We start from the raw sequence: 19,849 nt of genomic DNA, 5'->3' as shown, positions 1-19,849 counted from the left end.
CCGTTTGGGAGCCAAAAACCAGTCGCAGCTACCCCGGATGGAGAGGGGCGGAGCTCCGAGAGGGAAGCCGGAGAGCGAGGGACGGCGGGCGCGTCCGCGAGCGGGCGGGGCTAAGGGTTACCTTGGAGCCGGATCTCGGTTGGTGATTGGTGGAGAACGGAGGTAGCTTGGGAACGACAGCGGACGCCCGCTAGGGGCGCCAGTGTCAAGGGAAGAGCCCGCGCTCTGCTCTTCCACTGTGAAGCTCAGATTTATGTGGGGACGGAGAAAAAGGTTGTTCCGCAGGTATAATTTAATTAGTGCAGTCCCAGCCCGGTCTACTCGACAGTCTAAATTATGATGGGGAGGAAGGAAAAAAAAATCATAATTTACATATAATAATATCCGTTTCTTGGGAACCAGGGCTAAGCCTCGGCATTCGTTCTGAAAGCCAGTGTTTAGCACAGGACGATATGATGAAGTCAGAGAGGAGAAGGCATGAAAAATTGCAGGTTGATTCTGTTAAATGAACAAATGCAGCAGTAACGTTAGAGGGCAGTACTTTAATTAGGAACATCCAGGTATTAGGGAAGCTGCTACTCCCGTATCAACCAGTGTAGAGTAGCCTACTGAGCTAGTACTCTGACCGCTAGTTTCACTCGGTATGAGGCGATTTTCTGATAAACTAATATTTTTCTTCTTCGAATGTGGAGTTTTCTGCATGTTATGAAGAAGGGGAGCAGGAAGGCGTTGAGCCTCGTGGAAATTCCAAGCACCGCAGGTTGTAACATTATTAAGGAAACAATGCCGCCGTATTAAGAGCATGTGCAAAAGGAGTTGTGTAGATTTAAAGCACAACTCTATGTGTGTTTCCTCTAGAAGCAAGTCCCACTTTCACTGTGTAGGATGAAGCTTACTTCCCAATAAATGTGCATGGGACTGTAGCCCCAGTTTGATCTGATCATCTTGGATGAAAAACAGGTTTCACCAAGGGTTGCTGGGACAAAGAAACATCATGGTTGCTCCTCTCCCCACACCATTTATTTCATTAATTAATTACTTTGTCCCGGTAGCCCTGGTGAAACCTAGAATCTGCAGAATTTAAGCTAATGAAGTCTGCACTGCTATGCAAACTTGAAGGGATATAAGCCCCGTTGAACATAGTATGATCATTTACTTCTCTGAATAAACTTTGATAGGATTGCACTGTAAATCTGCATAATGCCTCCCCTCCCACATCCAGGAGTTCAGGAAAACTAAGGTCACACATTTATGACCTAGGCTCCTTTGGGAGTGGGGATGGCGAGGGTGAGAATAGGGAGGGCCTGAACTGGCCCTACAGCCAGCACTTGACAGTATTGAGCCCAATCACTACACAAGCTGCAGGCTGGCGGAGCCTGAAGCAGGCTTTTGTCTGCCTCCTGTTCTGCTCAACCAGGGTTGTGGATGGACTACTAGCTATACTGCTCTGTCACACTCAGCTACTGCCTAGCCATGGTTTCAAGTTGTTCTACCAGTTGCCACTTAGGGAACAAATAAATGCAGTGTTATTCACAAACAGAAAGAGAGGGAATCTAACAGCCCTAACAATGTGTTTGCCAATACAGGTCCAACGTCCATTTCTAGATTGTGGTCATTAACTGCAAGAACACATCAATAAACACCAGGATGAACAAGCAGAATAACAAGGCAAATATTATCCAACTCTCAAATGGAAGCCAAATGTACTAGAAAATATAAGACATGCAAGAAATACATAGTGCTGTGAGTACAGAAAAGGTAACAATTTGAGTTTGCAATAAATGGGGATACCACTTCAGCGGCACCAGCTGTGATTTGCTTGATCCCTACATGGATTGTGGGTGAACAACCTGCAATTTGGTTGCAATCGTTGATCGCCATCACCAGCTAAACACTGCCTGAAAGTACCTTGTAATCTAATCTTGCACCTTGATACATAGACATTAATCCTCGAAGTTCCAATTAACCCACAATTTTTTCTTGTGTATTGTTCCGTGCGCACAAAACTTGACAAAACTAAAGTCACATCCACGCCATATGGTTAAAACACATTTAAAACACATGGCTTTACTCCAAAGAATCCAGGGAGCCACAGTTTATTAGTAGCTCTGTGAGGGGTAAACGACAGGAAAAAACTTAAATGTAGCACATTGTGGTCGCTACATATGTGGAGCACAGCACATTCAGTTGCCTGCAATGTAGTCTGGCATGACAATTAAATTGCAGGGCAATCAGTCTTCATAGTTGGTGATAACTCTGGAAAGTGACAGGAGAATTACCGTAAGAGTTCTACTGTACACTCATATTCTGTGGGGTCTGCCATATTTCTAGTACTTGTATAAAGGTAAAGGTAAAGGGACCCCTGACTGTTAGGTCCAGTTGCGGACGACTCTGGGGTTGCAGCGCTCATCTCACTTTACTGGCCGAGGGAGCCGGTGTACAGCTTCCGGGTCATGTGGCCAGCATGACTAAACCGCTTCTGGTGAACCAGAGCAGCGCACGGAAACGCCGTTTACCTTCCCACCAGTACTTGTATACTTGGTAAGTAATTGCTGTTGGGGAATGGGACTCAATACCAGGAAGGTACTCAGCCACTAACTTTCTTTGGAATACTTACATGCATATGTATCAGAGCTGAAGTATCTTGTGGTTTGTTCGCTCTTACAGAAAATGATACATTTTAATGCAGATTAAAACTTGGTTTAATTTTTAGACCTGCATTGATAAAGGTTATAAGAAAAATTGTTATGGGTCAATCGAAGTCTGCTTTTATTGTCTGCTCAAATACATTTATACTCAAAAGTAAGTCCCATGGCTTACTGGGGTTTTAAAGTCATGTCTCCCCAGTTCAAGTCTAACACTCCAGTTAGCATAGGATTTACTGTTCATACACGTGTATAGGATTACAGCCCTAGTTATAATTTTGTGCTTCACAAAAAGCAAACATTACTCAGTCTACACAGGTTCGAATCATATGTTACAGTGTGCAGCACAATGCGTGCTTACTCAGAGAAGTATCATCAAGCCTTATTATTTAAATTAGGTCCTAATAGTCTGCAGATGGCTTAGTGTAAATTTTCATTCAAATCTCTTCAGTTCTAGTGTGGGGATATGTACACTTCTTGCATCTAAAGCTCTCCCTAAAGAATCCTGGGAACTGTAGCTTACCCCTCACAGAGCTACAGTTCCAAGCACCCTTAACAAACTACAATTCCCAGGTTTTCTGGGAGGTGTACTTTAAATGCATGGTGTCTTTTCAGTCTATCACTCTGCTACAAGCTACGCCAATTGAAATTTGCTCTTCTACACAACAATTAAAGCGGCAAAGTCTTGTCCCCTTTTGCATCTTACTACCTTACAGATCAATTCATGCAAACCTGAGTGCACTGTGCCACAAAAATAATAAGTAGTGTACAGCTGGGAAGGGAAAGCAGATATTCTTGGAATCTAGTTCCCATTAGTTCCCGCCAGCATGGCCAATGGTCAAGGAAAACGGGGGTTTGTGTCCAGTTTCATCTAGGGGCTCCATACCTGCAGGCACACCATGCTTGATAATGCTGAGGAAAGCACTTGCCAGTCTGAATCTAGCGAAAATTCCTTCCTGGTCCCAAATAAGGTAGTCAGTGAGGCACCTGTTAAGTAAGCAGAATTTTATTTGGTGCCCAATATCCAACGTCACCCAACATCTAATTTCTGCATGTAGCAGTTTTGAAGCAAGTGGATTTAATGAATAGCTTATATACAAGGGAAAGAGTCGTTTCCTGAACCCAATGGGCTACCACAGCAGAGATATAAAAAGTAAACCACACCATCATTATCTTTACAAATAATCCTGAACAGCCGTGATTATGACTATCCTACAGGGGTCAAGCAGAGTTAGATCATTATCACTCACTTCAGAAGCATTGGGCCAAGTAGGGTTGCTAGGACATGCCCTCTTTTTCAGGGGAAAAATTTCTTTTCTTTCTTTTCTCTCTCTCTCCTTTTCCTCCCACTCTCACTCTCTCTCCCCCCCCCCTTCCTCTCTTTCTCTTCCTTCTACATAAAAAGTCACCATTTTGCTTCATTGCTTTTCCTGGGCTTATTTCCCACCACCCCACGAACACCCGAAAGAGGGGGAGGCAGCTTTCTTTCTGTTTACATATCTCTCACTCCCCCCCTCATTTTGCATGCACAAATTTTGTTGTATCCCTCCCTGGCACTGTTGCTGCAGCGTGTGCCCCACCCACAGCATGCCCTGGTACACGCCCACTCCTACACCCCTCCCCGCCCCAGGCACCAGCAAATGTGTCCTTTTTGCTCTTCAAAATACAGCAACCCTAAAGTAATGGTTCTGGGTATTGCCTTGCAACAATGCGTGCCTAATCAAGTCAAAAGGATTCTACCTATTGTCTATAGGTGTCTTCCTGTAAAAGAAAAAAAAAGGGCTGCCACCTTTTCCCTGGTTCTGCCAAGTGCCTTTAATGGCAGTGTGCCTGAGGCTGATGGGACCAGGAGTCTAACAACATCTGGAGTGCCTAGGTTCTGTAAAAAGGTAAAGGACCGACTCTGCGGTTGCGGAGCTCATCTTGCGTTATTGGCCAAGGGAGCTGGCGTACAGCTTCCAGGTCATGTGGCCAGTATGACAAAGCCGCTTCTGGTGAACCAACCAGAGCAGCACACGGAAACGCCATTTACCTTCCCGCTGTAGCGGTACCTATTTATCTACTTGCTAGGTTGGCAGGAGCTGGGACCAAGCAATGGGAGCTCACCCCGTCATGGGGATTGGCACCTTCTAATTGGCAACCGCCGACCTTCTGGTTGGCAAGCCCTAGGCTCTGTGGTTTAACCCACAGCGCCACCCGCGTCCCCCCTAGGTTCTGTATTTGGTGTCTAACTGCACCAGCTGTGTGTGTTTGGGGGGGGGGTGAGAGACCTAAGTGATTTTGTATGTGTTATAGAATGGTCAAGGGTAAAATATATGTTATATATGTAAGTCAATTTTCCTTTGTTATACTTTGGTATTTACCAGCTTCTGATTAACTTCCTTCACCCATATTTGAACTAGAAAGGGGATAATCCTGTTAGTTGTAGACACTTATTAAAATTTTCTTTTTGAAAGCCACACATTTTTTAAAAAAATATATATTTAAATTGTATATATAACTAGAAAAGGGGGCTATTGCAGTTATAAATGGGGGGCTCATTCTTAACAATTTGCAGATTAGCTTTGAAAATATTCTTTCGTACCTTTTGCAAGCTGCTCTATTGACAAATTCAGTTACTATCTAAAACTTTAGCTCTTAGAAAGTTGCTTACTTTGAGGGATTCTGTTGATGATGACACAAGATTTGATAGAATGACGGCAGGCTTAAGACAGATGGTGACTTCATAATAAGCAGTTCTAGACTTTTGAGTTTTGGAATGGTGAACTGCTGTTTATTTCACAATGATATTTCCAGTTTTCGTTGTATGTTGTGCAGCTAATAATTGCATCATTCACACCTAACATAGCCATATATTGACTTCACAAACAGTATTTATTTTAATTGCCAAAAAATATCTCGAATACAGCAGATACTGCACTGGAAGTGGACTTAAGCTGCAGCCCCCACCATGTCTACTCAAAAGTAAGTCCTAATGATTCCAGTGGGGCTGGATCCTAGGCACATGGAGTTAGGATTGCAGCAACCACCAGGCATGGAATAGAGCCGCTGAAATCAATGGGACTTGTGAATTTAATGTTTAACAAATCTACTCCTAAGCACAACTAAGTACGAAATCAAAATTTAGAAGTATGTCAACTTACAGAAACAAAGAAGATCATAGGCATTGACACAGGTTGCTGTGAAGGTTTACCAGGGTTATACAGACTGTGATCAGGAAAAGAAATCCAGACCACAAAAGGGAAAGGTATAAATCAGTTTTATTGATTACAAGGGCAGTGCAATTGCCCACAAGGTTAGCAGACAATTCAAAACAAACACCCACATGGCTTTAATTGCCACAGGGGACGTAATTATTGATCATAGGTAGTTTACTAAAACATAACTTTACAATTTCAGTAAAGGAAGGTGGCCAGTTTTCCAGTCTTCCAGCAGAAGCAAGTCTTAGACCTTTTCTAGTCTCTCCAACGCAATTTTCGCCAATGGAAAAAAGGAGACTGTCCTACTGTCTGTTGTCCAGGGAGGTCTTCAAAGCCTTGTCTTCATCTGACACAACTGGAACTGATGCCACATTGTTCTCACTTACTTACATTTTGCTTTCCCCTTTATCCTTATGCAAGAATTTTCCCATCTCCTGTGCTTGCAAAAATTGATGAATGACAGTACTCTTTCATTATTTCCTTGACTACATACTATAGCTGCTATATGAATGTTGTGGTACCTGCATAAAATGGCCTTATAAGTTTCTGGGTGAATGTGGAACAAAGCCATAAACTTTAACCTATTTTACTAATACCCCAAGTTGTCCGGCTTGAATATACTTGCCATTGTTCTCTTGACCTTTCCTCCATATACAAAGTACTTCCTCTTAGGTTTCTTCCAAATTCTGTAAATGTTACATGACCCTTTTTAGTTTAGTTCGAAGCCTGGGTTGTCAGCATCCAATCAAGATATGATCTGCACATTCTGCCCATCTCTATACCATTGTTAGCTGCAAGCATAAAAAATCATCATAGATCCAGAGGGAAAAGCCTTGCTCAGGTTAGACAACCTGGACCAGGCTTTCAAAATGCCATTGACAAGTAATGACTTTTTCCTCCCCTTTTAGGGGACAGTCTCAGGCCTTGGAGAGATCCAGCACTTCTGTTGCAGGATCAAGGCTTCTAGTATCAAGCAGCAGAACAAAATGTTGTTCCCTGGTTAGTTATGTAGAAGACCTCCTTGACCAATAGGAGACTTCTTTGAAACCTAATTACAACGGAGGAGAGACAATTTGGAGGGGTTGCAGTGCTCTCTCTCTCTCTCTCTCTCTCTCTCTCTCTCTCTCTCTCTCTCTCTCTCTCTCTCTCGTTGGGTGCCATGAGTACACAGTGCCTGCAACAGTTTTCCGAATGTGCCCATGCCTCTCCCCAGACTGGTGACCTATGATATAGCTTGATGAACAGGTTGGAGAACTTGAAACCTTGCGTACTATTTTGTGACATTTCTGTTTTCTGAATAAAGGTCTTGCTCTAATGGACTTTGCAACATAATAAACAGTGTCAATACATCTGAAAGCAACCATATAAAACAAGCATACAAACAAGATAATAAACATCTAATCATGGGCATATCTAGGATTTATGTTGGGGGTGGGGCAGACTTTATATGGGAGGGGCAAAACCTCAGCTAAGTATTTTTTTTTATTGATTTTGGCCACCCCGGCTACACCCATGCATCTAACTCACCTGTTTACAGTGCATCAGGAGAACCCTGAGAAGAAGAGGATTGGGACTAAAAGTCTAAGGAAAAGTGTGGCCTCATGGAGCCCGAGTCGTGAGTGAGCATTATATGTGAGACCATAGAATGTGTTAACTGCATGCTTACATGGCATAGGTTAAGTTTAGGTGCCTTCACTTGCAATGCCTATGCTTCGTATAATAAATTTATAAACACTCTATACTTCTCTTAGGATGGAGCGGGGAGGGAGGGTTATCCTAAAACTTTATTGTTTCGTATTTTTTAAGAAAATTAACAGAATTATATAAGATAATTATAGCTTCCACAAATACAACAGCTTAGTTCCACAAGGAGTAAACCATCTAATACTTGTGATAGCTGTCATGGGTTTCCAAATAGTGTAAACATGTTTCTAAAAAGGGAATCTTACCTGTTTCTGAGAGATGGTTTTTATAGCTGTGATTAGACTTTCACCTTATAGAACCAAATAAGTCAGTTTAAGATTAGCTACTATTGCCAAATCACATTGAACATAATGCGTGGGGCCCTTCATTTCTGTTTTCACAGTTGGCAAGTTTTTCTACAGAAATAGCATTCTGAAACATTTAAAGATTGGATTGTGCAAAACTGTTTCTTGCCGCCAACAACCTCTTTACACACATCACCAGAAACTTGCTTTTCCAGACACAGTTTAAGGAACCTGAACCAACAGGCTTTAAGCCAGTAGATAAAAATATTAATGAACCTGTGCTCTCATCTCAAGTGGAAAAATTCCCTTCTCCATTCTCAAAGAGAGCTACTGATGTCTAGTTATCAGCATAGGTCAACCACCAAGGGGACCAAAACTATCTCTGTCCCATAGCTAAGCCCCCTAAAACAAGATTAAAATGGATCTAGATAATCAGTCTCTCCTGCATGGAAGCCATAGCTGCTCTTTCTTCTTCAAGCTCCTCCAGGTCCTGGTAGTCAATTGGCCAATCCCTAACATCTTGCATGCCTCCCTCTGTCTTGGACTGACTATCCTGCCTCCTGCCTTGTGGGTGGTTCCAACCCCAATAAATCGTTGCCCCCCTCTCCTGGGTCAGTCCCCTGGCCCCCTGCCTCCACGCTCTTCAGAGTCCTGCCTGTTACTGGCAGAAACACACAGAGAATTAGGCAAGGGACTTTATCTTTGTCAGGATTCTGCTGTAAAGCGTATCAGGTAAGAACAGATGAAGTGACCCAGTATGTTTCTCTCACCACTGAGCAGTTACTGAAAGTTCCCACTTAGAGGAACAGCATAGTATGGCAGCTGAGGTTGGAGCTGGGACCTGAAGTTCAAGCCCCACAACCCAAGAGGCCCTCAAATGACCACCCAGAGAGTGAAATGTGAGGGCAATGGCAAACAGACTCTGCACTCGCACTCTGGCTCACACAAACATGCCACAGGCCTCCAGCGTTGATACTGCTTGCTGCAGCACCCCATTAAAAAAACAACCATTTTATAGCCAGGGGGGCAATTAGCTGTGCATGCATATACTGTAGTTACAGATGCTCATTTTATTAATGGGTAGGTAGCCTTGTTGGTCTGCCGTAGTCGAAACAAAATAAATAAATTCATTCCAGTAGCAGCTTAGAGACCAACTAAGTTTGTCATTGTGCATACATGCAAAAGCTCATACCAATGACAGACTTAGTTGGTCTCTAAGGTGCTAGTGGAAGGAATTTTTTTATTTTGTTTCATTTTATTAATTTTGCTTTTAAAGTATATAATATTTTCCTTCACAAAATATTGCTTATTCCCAAGTATGGTAAATGTGTTCAGCATTTGGGCAGCGGAAGCAAACTCATTTTTATTCCTTGTGGTCATGATGGTGCTGTGATTTAACCTTGCTTAAAACTGCACACTGAGAAGTTCTTAAAAAAACAAACAAAATAGGATTGACTGTTGTTGTTGCTCCATTTTGTTCTAACATATCATGAATGTAGAGGCAGTGGTAAATTATGGAATGCATGGTGGTGGAGGAAAGAGGAGAAATGTTAATTATGTCAATTAGGTGCTTTCCAACTGGAGATTTCTGTAAGAAAGACCATTAAGTCCAGGATGTAAAAAGCACCTAGCTGCACCACAGGAGAGGCTTTCCAGATCAGAGATTTGGGGGTGGGGGTCCTTTCATTTTTGACCCTGACACATATTTCCATACACTCTGTAGAAATTAAAGTCTCTGCCAAAGAGTGGAAACCTTCATTGTTCAAAGTTGGCCTGTTGTTGTATAAGCACTTCTGCTGCTGTTTTCCATCTCTGCTCAAGGCAGTAATGGGAACTATGTGCATAGTTTAAATTGTAGCAGTCAAAGGCAAATATCTTGGAACTGTTTCACCAATCCTCCCTAAGTTTAGGTATTTAAACAACCTGAGCTTGGTAGCCCATAATCCTGGTTCTCGTAGGCAACTGACCATTTGGCATTATTTACGTTTTTAAATACATGGTGATGAATGAATTCATACAAAGGGGAATACAGCCCTAGAGATTGCACTTTCAATCCTGGTGAATTCCATTCTTAAAGAATACCAATACAGACACAGCAGCTGCAGGATCCGGCTCCTTTTTCAACCGGGGCCAAACAGGGTTTCAAATGACATAAGCAGACTAAAGTTTCAAAGCAGCACATGCCAGGAAGGACATTCTATTCTGCCCAGATAATTCCTAAAATATGATCTGCAATGAATGGCTAGTCAGATGGAGTCTCTCAAGAATGCTGTGTGTTTGAGTTGATCCATTGTTTATGCAGAAATCCTCAGGCAACAAGATTATAGAGCAACAATCCTATATCCACTCACTGGGGAGTAAGCTTTGTTGTAAACTCATTGTGACTTACTTATGAGCAGACATATATAGGGTTGTGCAGAAAGAAAAAGCACTTTCCACAATATGTTTCAAGGTTGTCCCTTCCCTTAGGCACAGCAAGGATCAGGCAGCAGATGCAGGAACAGGTCGGGGGTGGGGTGGGGTGGGGAAGTGGTTGCAATTGCAGAATTAGTAGTGGTCTTCCTTGCATGCCCTAAACTAGCCTACAGTTCTCAAGTTTAGTGGGGGAAGCTGCCCCATCACCAGTGTTGACATAAGAGTCAACTGCTAATTTGGTCAGCTTCTGTTCTGTATGTGGGAATAGTTAGGAGGGAGCCCCTATCTTTTCCTATGCCCTGACCAATTTGCTTAGTAGTACAGTAGTGCCTTGGGTTACAGACACCTCAGGTTACAGACTCCACTAACCTAGAAGTAGTACCTCGTGTTAAGAACATTACCTCAGGATGAGAACAGAAATCGTGCAGTGGCGACACAGCGGCAGTGGGAGGCCCCGTTAGCTAAAGTGGTACCTCAGGTTAAGAACAGTTTCGGGTTAAACGGACCTCTGGAACAAATTAAGTTCATAACCAGAGGTACCACTGTAAACAGCTTCTGATTCTGTGGGTTTCCCTTTCAGCAAATATGTTCAGGACTCTTAGCATAAGGATATTTCCTCACATATATGTTCACAAATAAACCTAAGACTACCTCATCCACTTTACTACCTGCTGCAGAAATCCGTTTTTGCACAAGACTGGGCACCTGAGAAAAAGGACACGCAAATCAGTAACCAAGGAAGTGGCAATATAAACATCTACTGAAACCGAATTCCAACAAAAACATTGTGGGAGAAATCTGGTAGGCTGTATTTGGAGTCATTTGTTTTGATGATAGCCGTTTTCTGATATCTGAACCTTCCCTTATAAATTTATTATTAATCCTTTCCCCTCTCCTAACAGAATTGTTGTATATTGTTTTTCATTGCCATAGGCAGCTTTGGGATCGATTTTTCAACTAATGACATTTATACTATAACTGAATTGCTGATTCACACAATTGCATTGAATTTTGACATGGCAAAGTCACTACAAGGCACCACCATATCCTGTATTTGTTTCGATGGTTCCTGGTGAAAAAGCTGCCTTGCATTGGGTGCCTCTGGCATGGAAAATCATTGCTTACCATAGTCTGATCACTTTTTGTCTGTGTGCACACATTATTATATTCTACATTCAGTACACATGGAGATCTGGGTTTTTCTACCAGATCTACACAGTTAGTGCAATTATTACAGTTATATCCCACAACTGCAATTATTGTGTTGGAGGGAATGGGAAAGGCATGGAAAACCTCATCAACAGGATGATTTTCAAACAGATGCCATGTAACTAAACTCACCATTGTTGATGACAGGATCTAGAGTACATATAGCAGCTCATTAAGGAGGGCTGCGTATATATCAGACCTTCAAAGCACTGCCTCCCTGCATAGAGGAGATAAAGTTTCTGTAGGATGTATTATGGATGTGCTTTATAGGTTGACTATATGAACAATTCTGCATTCTGATAAACTATTCCTTTGCACTCTAGATGGATAAGTGTATACACTACCTTAATTTCAAATGTCTTAAGAACTGAGGCCAAGCTACCCAACCAGGCAAACACAATCTTTTTCTAATATTCATCTTTTCCCAGTACATCAATATGATAATTCTAATTGCAAGACACTACAAATCAGCAGCTATTATTGGGGGGGGGGAATTCTCAGCCATTCTAAACATTAAAGCAGTAATTTTCAAACTTCATATCTGCAGGGAACACATCCCTCTGTTGATTTGTCTGTAAAGGTGCCTCTGTGCATTTGCTATACAATCCTTTAGCATTGTTGAGGATCCTTGTGAGTCTTCACATTCTCAGTTCATATAGTTAGGTCTCATAGTTACGCTGCACTAAAATTGCAACGTAGAACAGATTCAACCCACCTCTCTGGTTTCACCTTGAAAGTGAAAACCCATAGAGGTGCGAGCAGGTAACAATCAAAATGGAAACAGAAAAGCAGGGTCGGGGGAAACCACTATGCCAATCTGTACTTGCGAGGATTGAGCTGCAAAAAACAAACAAACTACTACAACTGAGCACTTAAAAACAGCAGTGGGAGAGGACAATTGATAAAACAGAGGAATGCAATGGCGCAAGGCTTTCTGCATTCTCTGGAATAATTGAGTGAAAAAATGGTATCAATTCCAGAGGAAAAAGCTAATGTGAAAAGCTAGTCTGACTTAATGTGAAAGTCACATTAATATAGCCAAAAGATAGCTAGCTTTAACATGTAGCAACATAAAGAATTACAGTAAAAATTACTGCAACCAGAGGGTGTTTCATGTTGGCACTTAATAAAATGTACACATAAAATTATTCCGTTTAAAAATATGTTTGTCTGGCTTCCAGCTGGAAACTAATTACATGTTGAATTCTTGCCTTCTGCAGATCGAATTATGTAACCACCTTATACTTGTACAACCGCACAGTAAGCCATCAGTAAGTAATTGGAAAAAATAAAACAAACAACTGGGTGTTGTTGTTTTTAAGCATTTCCATCTGAGCTCATGAACAAAGCAACAAAGCAAATTCATGAGCACAGTTGGCCTTAGTCTTGTGACATTATGGGCAAAATGTGCAGAAGAATTATGTGATAGCTAAGGGCTACTGTCAGTTCCAGAGACCATACATGTACCTTTAAAACGATGGAGTAGCAAGATAAGATGTTCCCCTTGCACCACCTGTGTCAATACCCCAACTTTGCCCACCTTCCTTTACTGCCTGTAGTGAACCAAAGCTCAGGTCCTGCATACTACAGCACTTGGGTGTGGTGATTGGTGGACCGGTGGATTAGGAAGCACAGTAAAAAGGTAAAGGTAAAGGGACCCCTGACCATTAGGTCCAGTTGTGACCAACTCTGGGGTTGCGGCGCTCATCTCGTTTTATTGGCCGAGGGAGCCGGCGTACAGCTTCCAGGTCATGTGGCCAGCATGACTGAGCCGCTTCTGGCAAACCAGAGCAGCACACGGAAACGCCGTTTACCTTCCTACTTGGAGCGGTACCTATTTATCTACAGTACTTGCACTTTGACGTGCTTTCAAACTGCTAGGTTGGCAGGAGCAGGGACCGAGCAACAGGAGCTCACCCCGCCGCAGGGATTTGAACCCAATTGGCAAGCCCTAGGGTCTGTGGTTTAACCCACAGTGCCACCTGTGTCCAGGAAGCACAGTAGTGTCTTGTAATTCACTGTATTTTGAAATTAAAGGGGAAGGCATGATCTCTGGTTCTCAGCTTACATCTATAGTGGTGGTGTCCTTCAGAAATACGTCTAAGAGCTTGGCTTGCTCTTCCAGGGTACAAATCAGGCAGGAAGCAAGAAGGCATTGCATTACAAACAAACAAACAAACAAATCTATCTTTCATTTAACTGTTATAAGCTACATTGCAACCAGGAGTGCCATCTTGAATAAAATATTGTGGGGGCCCAGGTAAGTCCCACCCCGCATAATCGGTCACATTATGAAGTGCACACACACCATTTGAATGGGAATGCTCATCAACTTTGTGGTGGCCCAGCCTCCTCAAATATTTTATTGTGGGTGGGGACAAAGCCTCCATGGGCCCTAGGAGTTGGCTCCCACGATTGCAACTCCATCAGTTTACAATCTATAGCAGGGGCAACTAACATGGTGCCCTCCAGATGTAGCTCTATTCCAACTTCCGTAAGCCCCCAACACAACGGCCAGGGATGGGGGAAGTTGTAGCCCAAAAACATTTGGAGAGCTCCACGCTGGCCATCCGTCATCTTTAGTGAGTTATACTGTCATAGCAATCCTATTCCCATAAGGGTAGCCATGTTAGTCTTCTGCAGCAAAATCTAACAAATTTATTAGAGTATACACCACTAGTGTAGCCTCAGGGCTAATCCAGTGTATGAAGCCTTTCCAACCTACAATTTTTTATGGGGGAAACCTTTTCTTCCAGAGAGTCTCTGAACCTTTGGATTCAGTCCTCCTCCCATCTCCTGCTTCCAAGGCTTCAAGTTGGAAGCCTTCAAGGTGGTAGAAGGTGAGGGGAAGTACACAGACCAGCATATTACAGTGGTCCCTCGGGTTACAAACACCTCTGGTTACAAACACTTCAGGTTACAGACTCCACTAACCCAAAAGTAGTACCTCAGGTTAAGAACTTTACCTCAGGAAGAGAACAGAAATTGCGCGCCGGCGCCGGCGCAGCAGCAGGACGCAGTGACCTGTTTCCCAACTAGAGCAGGGTTTGCACTGTTTCTGCTGGAGATACAAGCCATACAACAAATCCAGGAAACGAAAAAGAAAAAAAACATCAGTGAGTAAACTCATACTTTCCTAACAATGCAGTAAGAAAGGTAAGCATCAAATACCATGACAAGAAGTCAGGATAAGAAGTAATAATGATAATAAAAAGCAACATGGAACACCCAGCTCTACCTCTCTTTCAAATCAGAACCAGTGAAGGCGGTGAAGGTCCTGTGTGAGTGCCTGGAGGCGGTTGGAGGATGGATGGCGGCTAACAGATTGAGGTTGAATCCTGACAAAACAGAAGTACTGTTTTGGGGGAACGGGGTGGGCAGGTGTGGAGGACTCCCTAGTCCTGAATGGGGTAACTGTGCGCTTGAAGGACCAGGTGCGCAGCCTGGGAGTCATTCTGGACTCACAGCTGTCCATGGAGGCACAGGTCAATTCTGTGTCCAGGGCAGCTGTCTATCAGCTCCATCTGGTATGCAGGCTGAGACCCTACCTGCCTGCAGACTGTCTCGCCAGAGTGGTGCATGCTCTAGTTATCTCCCGCTTGGACTACTGCAATGTGCTCTATGTGGGGCTACCTTTGAAGGTGACCCGGAAACTACAACTAATCCAGAAGGCGGCAGCTAGACTGGTGACTGGGAGCGGCTGTCGAGACCACATGACACTGGTCTTGAAAGATCTACACTGGCTCCCAGTACGTTTCCGAGCACAATTCAAAGTGTGTTGGTGCTGACCTTTAAAGCCCTAAGTGGCCTTGGTCCAGGATACTTGAAGGAGCGTCTCCACTCCCATCGTTCTGCCCGGACACTGAGGTCCAGTACCGAGGGACTTCTGATGGTTCCCTTGTTGCGAGAAGCCAAGTTGCAGGGAACCAGGAAGAGGGCCTTCTCGGTGGTGGCGCCTGCCCTGTGGAACGCCCTTCCATCAGATGTCAAAGAGAAAAACAGCTACCAGATTTTTAGAAGACTTCTGAAGGCAGCCCTGTTTAGGGAGGCTTTTAATGTTTAATTGTTGTATTTCATTTTTCTGTTGTAAGCCACCCAGAGTGGCTGGGGAAAATTATTTATTTATTTATTTATTTATTATTATTATTATTATTATTATTTATTATTATTATTATTATTATTATTATTATTATTATTATTATTATTATTATATAGCACAGCAGGAAAGGCTAGTAGTGTGTATGACAATATATTAGGATCAATGTAATTGAGAACTAAGTCCCACTATGTCCAATGGGGCTCACTCTTAATTAAGTATGCACAGGACAGCGGTGCTACTGTCTTCAAAGTTCTTTATGTAAAGGACCAGCTTTCTTCAAATTTTATGTTTGGGGTTATCCTGGGGGGGGGAATTGTTTCAACACAACCCTTAACAATTATAAATTTGTCTTGGTTTATAGCATATTAGATTTGCTAAAGGCAGAGAAATTTGTTAACTGCTTAGAATGAATGATGCCTTTGTAGTAAATATGTTAGCATGCCAGCCAAGTAAACAGTAGAACTAATGCTGTCCCATTGATCCTTGGCTTCTTCTAAGCAGACTTGTAATCTAACAGAGATCTTTACTACCTTCTGAGTCCAAACAACATCTACAGTGTTTATAGATAGTATTACTCCCCAGGGCACTAATGCCTGGGAAAACTTTGTACTTGTAGGATTCAAGTTGTTGTGGAAGATCTGCATGATTTGCTGTCTCTGTTCCTCTATATAAAGGGTAGAAAACAGCTGCTTTTGTCTCATGCAGAAGAAAATTTCTCAAAATGTTATTAGACCACACCTGTCTGCATAAGGGTTACAAAGCAGCAGCCTCCCACTGATGTGGCAATATAAAGATGTTGACACAAGTTTTCCCATTGGTGTTGTGTTGGACTTCACCAGCACAAAGCAGTTTAGGAGTAATCATTTGCTTTCCAGCAAGCAGTGGTATGATAGATTGATTTCCCTTGCAGAGGCTCTGCTATGAGCTCCGCAACGGGCAAAATATTTCTGCATTGAAGGGGGTTAGACTAGACGACTCTTGTGGTCCCTTCCAACTCTACAATTTTATGGTTCTATGATTCCAGATCAGTTATCTTCTGACATGGTGCTGAAGTGAGTGTTGTGCAAACAATTTTGATTAGTGCACTTATTGTGAATCTCAAAGAAGACAACACTCAAGTCATAGAGATATATATTATGAGTATAATTAAGTTTACATATACACCTTAGCTCGCTCTCTGTCTCTCAAAAAAAGTTTTCTGCTTGAACTGTGTTTCAAACTTTTGTGTGGATAAGAAACTGGAATTTAGTATCCAGCTTCAGAATTGTTTACCTGACATGGCTGTGGAATCAGATGGAATGGAAGTTGGTAGATCTCAGCGTTCTCTACTGACTCTAATGAAAGTGTTTTTATAGCATCTCTTTTGTGGTTTAATATTATAGCATCATCAGAGGCTGCAACCAACTCCTGAGCAAGCCCAGGATCTAAACTAAGCCCCATGATATCTGCAAATATGCTCAGGCTTTTTTCTTTGCACTTGCATTGTGCCATCAGGGTAGGGGGTTATGCAGGTGGTGTATTTTTTAATTAATCTTTATTAAATGTTAAAAGAAAAAGAAAAAATACCACAGCTGTCAAAACATATACTTCAAAGAAACAAACTGATACAACATAAGATTGGCAGCCAATAAAGTACTTCAGAAAGAATAAATAAATAAATAAAACAAAAGTAGGTAATTATTGAAAACGAAACAGGACGTGTATTAACTAGAGTAAATGTGGTGCAATGCCAGCATAAATAGACTTTGCATAACTCCAGGATAGGACCTTACTGTTAGAAAATATTGTGTCCAAAAGGATTAGTACTCGATACATTTCAATATAAGTTTTTGGGAGAGGGTGGGGGAACTGATTTGCCTGCCAAGAGAGGAGAGGACAATATATGGCAGATAGTATCCCGCTTGACAACAGACGGTTTTGAAGAGAACGGTAATCATTTGTTTTTGTTTTTGTTTTTACTGAGCACTGATGAGATAATTGGTTAATTTCCCACATGTCACAGAGGTTATCAAATTCTAATGATGTTACACCTCTTGTGTACTTGCCATATTCATATTTATGACCTAGAGGTAAAAATCTGTGAAACCTATAATGGGTAACCTTAATTATACCTTGAAGTTTGTATTGAATTATTTTTGTTGGTACCTATATGTATAAATGCAATTTGTAAAGGCAAGAACAACCTTCATTCTGCTGTTTCCCTATGGAAAGCCCTCCATTTCAGGTAGAGAAGCTTTCAATGCATTTGCCTGTAACACAACTTTTCTTGTTAAACATTGTCTGAGTGTGGTCTGCAAAAGCAGGGCCGAGTATTAATAGCCAGTTCATAATTGCAGAGGATTAAAACTGGCACATATTATTTTGCTCATATTAGAATCCTATAATCCTAGAGTTGGAGAGGATCTAGTCCAACCACCTGCCAATGTTGGAAACAACAACAGCACCCCTGATTGTTGGCCATCCAGCCTCTGCTTAAGGACTTTTAACCAAGGTGAATCTGCCCCATTACAACACGATTTGTTGCAGCAAGACAACTTGCATTGTTAGGGTGTTTTCAGGAGCCAACTCCTAGGGGTTGAAGTCCCTTCACTGCCACCCCCCAATAAAATATTTGAGCTCCCCCCAGTTGATGAGCATTGCCATTCAAATGCTGTGTGTGCACTGTGTCATGTTTCCACTTATGCATGGTGGGGCTTACCTGCTCCTCCCCCCTCAATATTTTATTCAAGTTGGCACCCCTGGCAGGGCTTGAGCTAGCAGTCAGAATGGGGGGGGGAATTGGATAACTGGCTAGCTAGCTGAAGCCCATGCAGTCCATGGCTCAAACGCCCTCAAGCATAGGCTGCACTCTTCTATACCTACTGATCTGGGGCAAGTCAAATTGAGCTCAAAGAGGCTTACTTCTGAATAAACGTGTAGAATCGCACTGTTAATTGGTAGGCTTGCAGTCTGCATGACCTGGTTCCCTTAGGTTCCCCTCTTCCCTCCCTGTGATGAATTGAAAGCTGCCTACAGAAAACAAGCATTTTTAAATAGTTGTGATTTGTCAGCAGTATATTCTGCTCCCCACCCGCCACAAAAAGGTTGTAGCATAGGCAGTAGTTCATAAGGGCTACTCTATGTCCTCATTTACTACAAAGGTATAATTCTAAGAGGTTAACTCTGTGTCCTTGATAGCTCACTGGGAAATGTTGTAGCATGGAGTGTTTCTATTGAGTTCTGATCAGCGAGCTATGCAGTCCACAATGGGCCATGCCGTTCCCCGCGCCAAAAAATTTTTTAGTCAGCATTCTTTTGCCATTGAGCACACTCAGATCTCAGGGTTTCACCCCCACTTAAGGTTTTTTTTTGGGGGGGGGTACTTCTGCTAACACTGAGGCTCCCTCCAAGACAGCTGATACTTCCTTCTTGTGCATGGATGATGCCAATTTTACACAAAAGCAAGGGCACACACACTTGAACATCAGAAATGGGGGGATATGTCCCATTTTGCAGCCCAAATTAGACCTGGAATGTAAGAAACAATCCCAATTTCATACTTTTAATGCAAGATGGGTGTTTTGTAATCCTGTTATTATTCCTTGTGTTACATAAATATACACTCTGTTTTACAAATTATCAAACCTTTCAAAACACTGCTCTCTTTTTGATCTTTTATTTCATTATGTAAGTGTTTCAAGCTCCATGTGGGATGTTTAATACGGTACAGTGTGTACCAATGTCTTCTCACTGTTGTACTAAGATGACCCAAAGCTACCACGCTGGGAGGTTATAACACATGCTTGTTCTCAAGTCCCTTTCTCTCCTGTTGTCAGTTCTGTAAATATTGGCAACAGTCTAGCATGTGATCTGTCAAGAAGACCATGTTGCTTATGCTAAGTAGCAGAATATATTGTGTGGGCTAACCTAGGTGTAAGCATAGGAGCTGCATGCATTAACCTGCTGACATTAGAAAAAAATACTGAAAAGTAGTGGAGAGAATGAAAAAAAAAACCTACTTAACCCTTTCACTTCCTGACATTTTCTGCTCAAAATCCCGCTTCCTTAGCTGCTTGTGTCCCATCAGAGGGAAAGATACATGAGTGTGAAAGCTGCTTGGCTGATTTCAAGTAAATTAAGGACAGAAGGGGGAAATGCTAATCAGCCCTCCTCCTTCCCAGTTCTTCCTATGCTCCCAACTGAAGCCTCTGAGATTGCTTTCCTTAAAAAAAAAGTTAGGAGACTACTTTACATGGCTCCCAATCATGGGTATAACCAGGATTTTTGTTGGGGGGATGATGACAGGACTTTGGG

This window comes from Zootoca vivipara, chromosome 8, assembly GCF_965207765.1.
Source record: "Zootoca vivipara chromosome 8, rZooViv2.hap1.1, whole genome shotgun sequence".
Lineage (NCBI taxonomy): Eukaryota > Metazoa > Chordata > Lepidosauria > Squamata > Lacertidae > Zootoca > Zootoca vivipara.
The sequence above is the reverse complement of the archived record's forward strand: the minus strand, read 5'-3'. Positions refer to the sequence as shown.